We start from the raw sequence: 12,224 nt of genomic DNA, 5'->3' as shown, positions 1-12,224 counted from the left end.
TACCTTAGCTCAGCTTCAGGTCTATGTGTTTTACATTCCAAAATCAAATCTTTGCATATCTCAGCAGACTTGGTATACAAATGGACATGTGAGCAAACTTAAGTAAGGAACAGAAAATACAGGTGTGTAAACCTGAGAGCTAGTCTGTAGGGTAAAATCATCTAAATGTGAAGCTAATGTGTTTTGAATCAAACCTTATTTCCTAACGATAGCCTTTACAGAATCCATCAGCTTCTTTGACTTAATGCAGCCTGGAAAGCCTAATTTCTACGTCAGTTTCTGTGTGATGCAAAATGTTTAGGTACATTTTAGCAGGAAGTCTAGCATATGTGCATAAGGCTGGAGAGTTATGACTCAACCTGATCATTGCAGGAAGCTTTTTTGGCCAGGAGCTGGGACCATGGATTCTTCTCTTAAATTTTCACAAAGATGGTTCTGCAGAATTTCTTCATGTGAGTGTATTTGAGCCTTTTACAAAAAGAATGTTTAATACACTCATTGTGATTTGTGAGGCAGCTTCTTTGGGAAGATTTGAGTGAAATTATGCTTAAGCACTATTTTCATGAACAAGGACACTGAGCAAAGACGTTTTGTCCCAGCTGGAATCTGGAAAGTAGTGGAAGTAGCGGCTTGTACAGAGACCTGCAAAATAAGGAACTGATTTTACTTTCCATTGCTGCTGAAACTACTTGAAAACAGATTCAAGGGAGTGACTATGAATGTACTGGTGTTCCTAAGGCTTGGACATACTCCGGTCTGAGGCGTGTCGCAGAGTTTTCTACAGTCATAAATTTTGACTGTCCACAAGCCCACAATTGCTTTTGGTGGTGGTGAAGTTAAAAGTGCAGTCCTTCTCCAGCTAAATACAGAGCTCTCTTTTAAGGAAGCGAAGCAACCTGAAAAAGTGAGGGGCAGATGAGAATGCCTGCTTTTCATCTGAGAAGAGTGGTGAAAAGCAATTTAGTTGTTTTTAGGCCTATGGAAGTGAATCACAGCAGCTCGTACCCAGGCACTGACAGCACTGTTGGTCCTGGCCCTCGTGGGCAGAGGGATGTCACGATTCTTTGGGAATCTTTGCAAGTCTCTGGAAGTGAAGAAGACAGGCTCAAAAAAAAAAAAAAAAAAAAAAAAAGGCAAAACCGCTATGAAAATCAGATGCAGTCAGTGCAAGTGCCAGTAATGAAGGATGAAGAAAAGCTGAGTTTCAGTTCCACTGCTCACTGGAAAGGAGCAAAATCATTTTCTCTAGTCTGGTTCATCTTATAGTAATGGAACAGGCGTCTGAGATCCTTTCATAAAAAGAACATTCAAAGAAACACCTGATTCATACATCTGCTTCTCTCCCCATTGGAAGCCAACTGTGGCAAACATATTTGGCTCTTCATTTTAATTCACGATCAGAAAGGAGCAATGCAATATCCCAACTATTGAGCCCTGTTTCTTCAGCTAGCTAAAGGTGGCTGTGTTGCTACAGGAGATGTTCCTTGTTCCTCTCACAGGGCCGTTGTAGCCCTAGGCTCCTTTGTATGTGTGGAGATGAGCTTTTTATCATATACTCCAACACCAAGCATTGGGTTACTAATTTTGGGAGTATGTATCTCTTGGAGCAGTATCTTTTAGACTTCAGAGCAGAAAAGGTTGGCTGCAGCCCAGTTCTCTGGTAAAGTTCACTCTGTTATTTTGCAGCCAATTATTAAACCAATCAAGCACAGAAAAAATGGAAGACAAGCATATCTGTCTTTTCTGCCTGCCTAGCTGGAAGGACATACTGGAGTTCGCTCGGGCTCTGGGCAACATCTCTAATGCACTGTGAACACTCGGAGTTCACAGTCTTGAATAAAACTTTCTGATATTTAACAAAGACTCCGAATTGCTGGATTATAGGCTCTAGAGTTGGACTTGGATTTACGGCTTTCGCTCTCCCTAGGTCCATGTGAACCTCTGCAGAGTCTCACTCTTTGCTTTCAATGGGGCACTTTTATTTCAAAGAGAGGGTGCTTTCCTAAGGGGCTGTTTTGAGCAACCTCTGTTTAGGGATATTTTGGTCAAGTCTAACACTTGCTGGCATCCAAACACTTTCCTGCAGTGAGCTCTGTAGCAGCTGATCCTTACCGTCAGTGTGGACACGGGTGGAAAGTGCAGGGACGTGGCTGTGGCATCACAGCCTGCAAGTGCCATCAGTCCTGGGTAAAGGCCAGCGATGGCCTTCCTGCTTGTGCGAGGTCCCGCCCAGAACCTGCCATGGCCTTAGGCCTGTCTGTATGGCAGGGGAAGGGGGACTGCTGTGCCACATTGAGCCGGGCCCCAGGCAGAGGTGAGGGACTGTGGTGGGGCACCATCTGCGCAGCCTGGCTGCCAGGCCTGGGGCTGGGCCAAGGGAAGGCGCTGGCTGTCGAGGCCCGCGCAACCCGTGGCCAGGCCCCGAGGTACTTCACTGGGTAGGTGAACTGGGAGAGAATTGGGCTCTGCACACTGTGAAGACCGATGAGGCCTGGCGCAGAGCGGGCAAGAGGTGGTGACTGGAGCTGCCAGAGAGGCCACCTGAGCTGTGGCACACCTCCCACCCCGCCACATCTGGAGGATCGAGGGCATTTAGCTGGGGGGTGCACAGTCCCTGTACCTGGTGCAAACCGAAGGCACCAGTTTGGAGCAGGTAGGAGGTGCAGCCTCCCTAGGCTGCGGGCAAGCACGGACTGTGGGGAGGAAGAGCATGGGCAGGGCCATGAGGGGAGGAGGAGAAGGAGGAGTTGTGGACACGCACAGGCTTACTGTCCCCATGGAGTAGGATGTTACTAGCTGGGGGGTGCACAGTCCCTGTACCTGGTGCAAACCGAAGGCACCAGTTTGGAGCAGGTAGGAGGTGCAGCCTCCCTAGGCTGCGGGCAAGCACGGACTGTGGGGAGGAAGAGCATGGGCAGGGCCATGAGGGGAGGAGGAGAAGGAGGAGTTGTGGACACGCACAGGCTTACTGTCCCCATGGAGTAGGATGTTACTTTAGAGGCAGGAGCCTCCAAAAGGCACCATCAGCACGAGGGAGCCCAAAGAAGCCTGAGGAATGTCAGCAGAGGAGAAGCGTTGAATGGGCCTCCATTTCTCCTTTGCAGGCTTGCTGGTAGTACAGCAGAGGGACCCAGAGCCCCTGTGCTGCAGTGAGCTCACCAGGTCAGCTTCCTGGGACACAGCATGGGAGCTTTGGCCAGGAGGTGGGGATAATGGCCTCCAGGGTGAAGGGCCGTGTGGCTGCTGTTGGGGCCATGGCTGCCAGGGACAAAGTCCGTGCCTGCTTGGTACCCACAGACCCATGTCTCTGGCCCATCCCCCGTGCATCACAGCTGCAATCAGAAGGGGGTTGGCGGCATTTGCAGTAGGACGGCTGAAGCCACAACAGGGTCATGCCATTGCCGCTGCAGTCCCTGCCAGTCTGCAGCTCCTTGCAGCCACAGGCAGGATGGCACATGGCCAGAGGCCAGGCCTTGCTGCAGGCAGTGCAAGCAGGGCTCTGCCCGTGCTGTTCCCGAAGAGGGAGAGGCAGGAGCCATGCACACTTGCATGGCGCCTGGCACCTCCCATGCTGTGTGGCCTGACCACCAGACAATGAAGCTGGTCAAGCAGCACAGGAGGAAGGTGGCTCTCCAGGACACGTGAATGGTGCTGCTTTGTGAGTGGGGCATAGGGGCTGCTGCCAGGCACCTGCAGCACTTTTTTTCTTGCCCCGGACACTTCCTCTCTACCCTTCACCAGGGAAAGGGTGCCGGGCAGCATCCTTGGGGGCAAGGGGTGGTGACCGGAGCCACCAGAGAAGCTCCCTGAGCTGTGACACACCCCTCATTTGTGCCACATCTGGAGGATTGAGGGCATTTTGCTGTGGGGTGCACTGTCTGTGTACCTGGTGCAAACCAAAGGCACCGGTCGGACCAGGTAGGAGGTCCTGCCTCCCTGGGCCACGGGCAAGCGGGGGCCATGGTGTGGGGAAAAGGCAAGGAAAAAGGGAAGGGGAAGTGGAAAGGGAAGGAGGAGGAGAAGAATTAGATGGAGAAGGAAAAGGAGTGGGCGTGCATGGGCTCCCCATCCAGGTGGAGGGGATGTTGCTTTCACTGCAGCAGCCCTTCGCTGCCCCCAACATCACTGGGGCAGCATGGCCATCAGCAGAGGAGCGGTGTTTGATGGACTCCCCTTCTTCCCTTTGCAGGCTTGCTGGTGGGACTGGTCAGGGACCCAGCATCCCCCAGAACACTTCAGGAGGTCAGCCTATAAGCCTGAAGCCCCCCCTCCACTGCCGACCACCTGAGGTAGGAAGGGCTGTTTAGGGAGCAGAGCCCCTTCACCCCCAGGCCCCGCTGGAGACCCTGCACCACTGTGGGTCTCTGCCCTGGGGGTTGCCCTGTCATCGAGGCCCATGGACTCCTGGCCAGCCTCTCTCCTGGGGTCCGGCTGCTTGGCACCTCCACTCGGGCAGCCCCCGCTGGAGAGCCTTTCCTTGCGTGGCCCCTCAGAGGAAGGCAGGCTGAAGCGAGGCTGCATGACAGCTACAGCGGCACCTCTCATGCCTTCCCATCCTCTGCTTTTCTCAGGGCACAAGGAGACCTCTGTGGAGGCTGTCAGGTTTCCCAGGCTCTCCTTGCTAGCCAAGGCAAGAATTGTGGAGGTCTGCGAAGTGAGGCTTGCAATGTGAAATCCCCTGTATGTGTCATTCCGGAGGGGACTTCAGTACCATGTCTTTGCAAGATTGACTCTGCAGCTGCTATTCATCTTCAGCTGCAGGTTCCTCAGATGTTTCACCTCTTCCATACTGTGTACTTTACTTTTCTGGGCTACTTTTCACAAACAAAAGTCTGGAACTTGGGAGAGAACAAAAGTTAGTTTCAGATGCTTGTGTGCCTTTGCAAACTTGTTTCCTAATGCTTTGCTCAAGGTGGAGATGAGGACTGGTGTCTTTGACGGGCCGTTTTGTTTTGTGAATTTGGGCCCTTGAGATTTTTCTGCCTTACACCTTTCGTCTAGTGTTTCTTCTTTCAGTGGGTAGTTATTTCTAATCTAGTCTGTAGTTGGTATTTGGTTATATAATCCATGCTCAGGTCCAAAAGCACAAGACCTTGAATTAAACACTTGTTTAAAATAAAACCCTCCTTCCAGTTCAGTGATTTGTACAGTTTTTTTTAAAACACTGAGAGTTCGGGAGTCAATGCATTCCAGAGAATTGACGTTTCACTATTGAAATGGTGACAGATCCTTACTTACAGCTATTGTAGCTATCAGTGCCTTCAACTGAAATCGAATGCAAAAACCCACAATCCAATACTTCATTGATTTCTTCACCTCTCTTTCTTTAAGTGCTTGGCTTTGTGTATAGACCTTAATGCTTTTTCTTGTTACGGTTGTTTAATTGGGAAAAAACCCCAAACCCTCAGTAAACATTAACAGGAATTCCATTCTGCACTGGTTTCTCTGCAATAAGTGCAACATTACCTCAGTCCAGAAGAGGGGACTATTGTTTCATGTATGGCAAGTCTAAGCAAATAGTTTAGAAAACATTCTAACAACTATGGTAAAGATGAAAATGGGCTTATCTAATGATAATAAAAGATGAGGTGCAAAAACTGAGCTATTTAGAGATTTTAACAACACAACAAAAGATCAGAGCATACAAATTCCATCTATCTTTGCTTTTAGAGTGTTCTTACATTGGTGATTTATATAAAAATATGTAGGTTAAATTGAACTGTTTATCGTAGAACAGGAACACCTGAGATCCTACTTGTTTTCTGGCATGTGAAATAAATTGTGTTAATTAGGTTACTTTGGAAACATACCTGGGTTTAATTTGATTTTCTATTCAATGCCTAAGCCTTTCTGGGGAACAATAAATGCCCTATTGAAAAATGAATCATTTCATTTGCAGCTTTCTGCTATAAGCCATTGCCAGAAATCAGAAAGGAGGAGTGTTTTCCTTCCCACAAGGATTCCTTTAAGTGAACACTCTGGTAGTTAGAACTTGGGTTTTATAAATGCCTTAGTTTCTTTAAGAATAACCTATTAGGAGTGATTTTTTTTATTATTGTATTATTCAGTTCTTGTAAGTATGTGCTAAGAGAATTTAACAGCCAGTGCTCTTGTAGCTAATATTTGTCTTTGGAGAAGGGGGTCTTTTCTTACATCTGCTCAGTAATGATGGTAAATTTCCATCTTTAGGTATGTTGGTTTTAGCCTATATGCTCAACATCAAATGACGTATTTGTATGCCAATGTACTTTGCACATTCCTGTCATTATGCATAAAATTATGCAAATGAGTGCCAGGTAACACATGAAGGCACAACAGGAAGCCATCAAACCTCTATCAACTTGTTTGGAGCCTGGGACTGGGTATGTAGTCTGGGGTTGAGAATAGGAATGAATGCTATTTTAACTGTTTTCAGGACAATGTGTGGATGATATGTCCTAGGTATGGTCTCCCTAGTACTAGCGTGTACAAGAAAGCAAGTCTGCTGAACTGTTAACAATCATGCTAGCTAGCATCTGTGATGAGATTTGAAAAGAGAACAGAGGGCTTCTGTAAACTTCCATTTAATGGTTTGTCAATCAAGCCATGCCATTATTCTCATTGCTGCTGCTAAACAGCAAGGTAATATATTCAGACCAATAAAATCAGCCGTGTGGCTTTGTCTTTAGTCCTGCTGATTTGTTGCCTGATGCTGGCTTTGTATGGCTTTCTCTGCTTTCTCACATAGCCATCACCAGTTCATCTTGCTGACAAAAAGCAAAACCGATGAAACATTTTTAAGTGTGGTTGTCTGGGAGATGACACCATACAATGACTTCTGGTTACCACCAACAGGCTAAATGCATTTCTTGGGTAACTCCAGATAAAACCAGTGGGACAGATTTTCGGATGCTGTATGTCAACACTGCAATTTGGAGTAGAGCTATACTGGTTTTCACAGTCTGTGCCTGGGAAGAAATAAGCTTGGCCACTTGTAATGACTTTGTTCTCACTCTTTTTGTGTTTTCTAAGTAATAATATATGTTTTGCATGGTTTTTGTCTTTTGTTCATCCTCTTCTTCATCAATCTTTGTATCTTCCCACTCATTTTTAAATTTTCCCTAGGAATAGCGACACAGTGGCAAGACAGCTGTGGTGGTTTGCCCTATGAACCATCAAAAAAATCGCAAGTTAATATTCCAGCTCTCAGATCTTAATGATTGACAATGATATTCCAAATAGAAAGAACACAGCTTAATTTGCAGGTAAGATGGCAAAACATTTCACTGACAGTTTAGAGTAGCTCTTTTGCTACTGCTCTTTGTCAATAAGCTAAGCGGATAGGACTCTAGATGACACCTTGAGGCTAAATTATAATCTTTCTCCACATATTACTTGTATTTGCATTTACAGCTGTAATTTACCATCATGTAAAATGCTTTATAAGTTATCTGCATGAAAGATTTTTGCTATACAAGCAAACAAATGTATTTTAGACTTACAAAATCCAAGCAAATGTGATCTGGAGCTCATTGGGGAGAGTAAGTGCAGTCAACTCCAATGTTTCTTCCTTATTAGCTTTTTTGATTCCAGTTATGTACAGAGTAGAGCTGAAAAGGACTAAAGGGGTCATCTATCCATCTCTCTGCCCAAGGCAGGATTAACTGCACCCATGCCATTCCTGGCAGGTGTTTGTCTAGCCTATTAAAAACCTCCAGTGACGGAGATCTGTGTCCTCCTCAGGCAATCTGTGCCAATGCTTTTCGATCTTCACCCTCAGCAGGATTTACTCTAACGTCTCACCTGGCTCTTCCTTTCTGTAAGTTAAGGCTGTTACTTTTTGTCCTATTTTGTGGAACTGTAGAACAAACTATTCTTTTTTATTCTGCAACAGCTCTTTGCCCTGTTGAAGACCACTAAGTCCCTCCTCTGTAGGTAAAACTACCATCAGTTCATTCTCTTCTTCCTCACTGGATTCATCTCACTGATCCTCTGGGTCCTTTTAAATTGGTCTATTGAAATCTTGTGATGCAACACTGGACACAGACTCCCAGAGGACAAGGGTACATTCACATGTTATCTTGGCTATAGCCCCATTTCTGAATGCCTGTATGATGCTTGCTTTCCTATGGAAATGCATGAAATCATGCTCAATATATTCACCATTATACTGACCTCCCTTCCTGTAGAGATGCCATGTGCTTTCCTCCTCGTATTTTTCAGATGATGATTTTTGCCTATGTGTAGTATTTCACATGTCTTTGTTAAAAGGATTTTCTAGACATAAAAATCTAGAAATAAAAATATGCCTGAGGAGGAAGGAATGGGAGGTTAGACTTCATCAGTGTGCCATCAGGAATTACCAGGTAAAATTTTTTTTCCTGAAGCTTACAGTGCTACATTGAACTACAATATCTGGGAATCCAGCTGTCTTTATAGCTGTCTTTGTTAGTGGAAATCAATGAACAGTTGTCCAGTCATTCTTGCTCAACCATACTCAACAACATTGTTCATGGAGTTGGGTGAGTGCCTACCTGGCTGAAACTTTACTTTCATTCGCTCCTCTTACACTTGTTTATAAAAGGACTGGATGTCTTGATATCTTGTTCCCTAGTAGAGGGTATGAGAATGATCTCGCTGAGTACAGGGTACCATGGAATGGGATCTCTTCCTCATAATGAGGGCTCTTTCTTGAATTTTCAGTATAGGCAGAAAGTCTTACATTTTCCTGTTGTAGTGAACTACACATAGTTGCATATAAGAAAGAAGATTAAGTATAAACTACAGATATGCAAAAATGTTGGAGAAAAATCAGAAAGTGCTGACAGAAAGTGAAGGTAGGAAAGAGCAAAATGGAAGTAAGTCTTCCTTTTCAGTTCTAAAATACTGACACCCAAATGACACTATCACAAAAAGACTGTGGTGAATTTTTTGTCCTGTGATGTCCTCAGATTATGACAAGGTGCATATTGGATAATATTTTAGCTAATATGAGTCACTGGGCCCATTATGAAAGTACCTGGGTGAGCTTTTTCTGGACTGGGTCATGTAGGAGATCAGATCAGACAGTTTAACAGTCCCTTTGGCCTTAAAATCATTGAATGAGCAAAAGATCAATGAGAATACGGACTGTTAACAATGCCAAGGGTGAGGAATGTGGAAGGGAGGCTAAAAAGGAACACAGAAGACGGGGCAAATTCAGTACCAGTAGGCAACATGGCTTCTAAAGAGGGGAAAATGAATAACAAAGTAAAGGTTCAACTCCATCTGCTGAAATCAGATGAAAGATTGCTGCAGATGTAAAAACTCCATGGGCTGGGCTCTTAAATTGTTCATAACTCATATGTGACCATAAGTATATACACCAATGTGTACACATACATGCACATTCACACACACACACACACACACACTTTCTTAAGTAATTGGTGTGAGTTTGTTTTGTTTTAAATAATTTTGGAAGGTTATCGGGCAGAAATTGAAAATGGGGTTGTCTTCAGCCCATGAGAGAAAGACATTACAATGCAAGTGTGGTGATAATGGTTGGCTATTTCCTGTGCAGTTGTGGCTTACTTGAAGATTAAATTAAGAAGCAGCTTTTTAGAAAAAAGTAAACAGTGTGTCATCTTCATATTTCAAAGAAAAGCCAGGTCTTAGGTTTAGGGACAGAGAAAGCAGCAGATGTGTACCCATCACAAAGAGAACTTATACACTTTCATGGTAAGGGTGTGAGAGTCATTTCACTTGTGCACTGCTTATTAAAGTGCAGAACTGTCCTTTCTATTGGCATAGGACAGAATATTTCAACTGAGCTGTCAGATGAAAGCACAAATATCTCTTCCAAAAATGAGAAAACCAGACAGCTTTGATAGAGCTTGATTTTACTTCTGACCTTTGAATTGGGGATGTGGAGGAAAGGAAGAGAAGGGAATGATTTTGGTGGCAATACTTCTCTATTAAACATGTTCAATGTTCTGGGTCAAAAGGAGCATCCATCAATATTGCAAGATCGCTCAGTGGAGCAGCTGTGGTGGTCCAGCATATGCAGGTTACAAACCATTGCCACGTATTAGCCATCTGGGGATGCTTGGAAATGCCTGCCATTAGCTGCCTGGGGCAGCAATTTGTAGGAGCTACAGTGCATTATGATGGATTAGCTCTGCAGCTGAAGGTGTCACAACCCATTTATCTGCATCTTCTTTGGAATAACATTGCAAGGCAGAAGCTTTTATTGTTGCAGTTTCGGGGGCAGGAATCTAATTTGTAATGATGCTGTAGGACAGAAGGGAGGAAATGCTTAAATAGCCACTATGCCTGTGAACTAAGCATGCACTTTCGTTCAGCACTTGGCTGCCATCATGCTTACCTGCACTTCAGGGTATTCCTTATTCAGGAATTGCTTATATACTTCCATGCACTCAGCAGCTGAGCCATTAACACCAGACTGGGACTTGTTTGCCAGAATGCTTCTTCAAGGCTTGGTAACCTGCCCTCTCACTTCCACCTGTCCACCTTCAACTCTCCATGCTCTTGCTGACCTTCTCAACTGCCATCAGTCTTATGCTACTCTGATAGTTCCTGGCAGCCCAGCTCCTTGCAGTTCCTGCCTCGGGGAAGGCAGAACCACTGAGTCTGTGGTACCACCCTATGTGACACTGGCTTGCACTGTCTTGTAAGGAGTATTTGTCCTTCATTATCTTTACCCTTCATGAGATCCTTTCTGATGGATCTCTCTGTCCCTCTCATGACTGCAGGACTGTGACGAGGTATTGTTATGTCAGTTTTTCTTTTTCTCTTCTCATCTCTGTGTTCTCTTTCTTGCCACAGTTATTCTGCCTCAGTCCAGTGGGTTGTACAATGGATAGCAACAATTCTACTGTGATACTATTCAAGGGTTTGTCATCTTTCTCTGAACACCACACAGAGAAATGCTTGGTTGGGTGACTAATCTATATAAATATATGCATGTAGATGTATGTCTGTATACTGTCATGCATATGCACATGCATGCACACTAACACGCACTACTGCTGATGTATATGTAAGTACTTACGTACTTAAAGTAGACTGCTTTCAGTGTGGAGCTGAGCATGTTTACATTGTTTCTGAAGGAGGCAGCAACAGGAAGTTTTGTACTTTTTTTCTTTCAAAAGAACCTGGATGGTGCATTTTTATTTACTTTTTTAAAGCAGAATGGCATCTGGCCATTCTGTGTCGATCCCAACTACCCTTTCCGCCTCACCACTGCCCTGACTTCTGTCCAGGCCAGTTTCCCCAAAGCATCAAGGGAAATATAATAACATTTTTGTTGGATTAACTACTCAGACTATTGCTAACTGTTGGCTGATCTTTCAATCTCCCAGCTCAAGCAAATGACTACAGCAGACCCTTTGATTAAAAATCTTCCAAGTTGGCTTAACTATGTGTAGCGAGGAGCAAAGCAATCTAAAGCATGAAGCAAGGGATTGCTACATTTCTGTCATTTCTTTGGGTCAGGTGAGTAAGCTTTTTGTACAGAAGTGCAAAACATTGGTAAGGGAAAGGTGGATGCTTTCTTGGTCTCAGAAACTCCTTCAAAGTCCTGCATCTTCTGGCAGGTTTTGTCCTTGTCCCAACAGAGAAAAGATGATTTCTACTTTCTGGGATCACATCCCTCTTTAACTCCTTTCACTGGAATTTGAATCCAAACCTGAGCAGCAGTTAGCGTGCATTACCTTCCACTAAAGAAAAACAACTTCTTCGCTGGGTTATCTCATAGCACCTTTACTCTCTCATGTTGATATTAGCATCAGTAAATGCATGTCTTCAGCCCTTACTGATTTCCTCTGCAGGGACGGATACTTAGTCCTATGCAAAAATGACAGCATTAGAAACAGGACAAGAGTTATTTTCATAGAATCATAGAATCATTAAGGTTAGAAAAGACCTCTAAGATCATCGAGTCCAACCATCAACCCAACACCACCATGCCCACTAAACCATGGGGCATCAGTAAATGCATGTCTTCAGCCCTTACTGATTTCCTCTGCAGGGACGGATACTTAGTCCTATGCAAAAATGACAGCATTAGAAACAGGACAAGAGTTATTTTCATAGAATCATAGAATCATTAAGGTTAGAAAAGACCTCTAAGATCATCGAGTCCAACCATCAACCCAACACCACCATGCCCACTAAACCATGGGCCTAAGTGCCTCATCTACACATCTTTTAAATACTTCCAGGGATGGTGACTCAACCACTTC

The sequence above is a fragment of the Fulmarus glacialis genome, unplaced genomic scaffold (assembly GCF_000690835.1).
Source record: "Fulmarus glacialis isolate BGI_N327 unplaced genomic scaffold, ASM69083v1 scaffold14742, whole genome shotgun sequence".
Classification (NCBI taxonomy): domain Eukaryota; kingdom Metazoa; phylum Chordata; class Aves; order Procellariiformes; family Procellariidae; genus Fulmarus; species Fulmarus glacialis.
Note: the sequence above shows the minus strand (reverse complement) of the source record.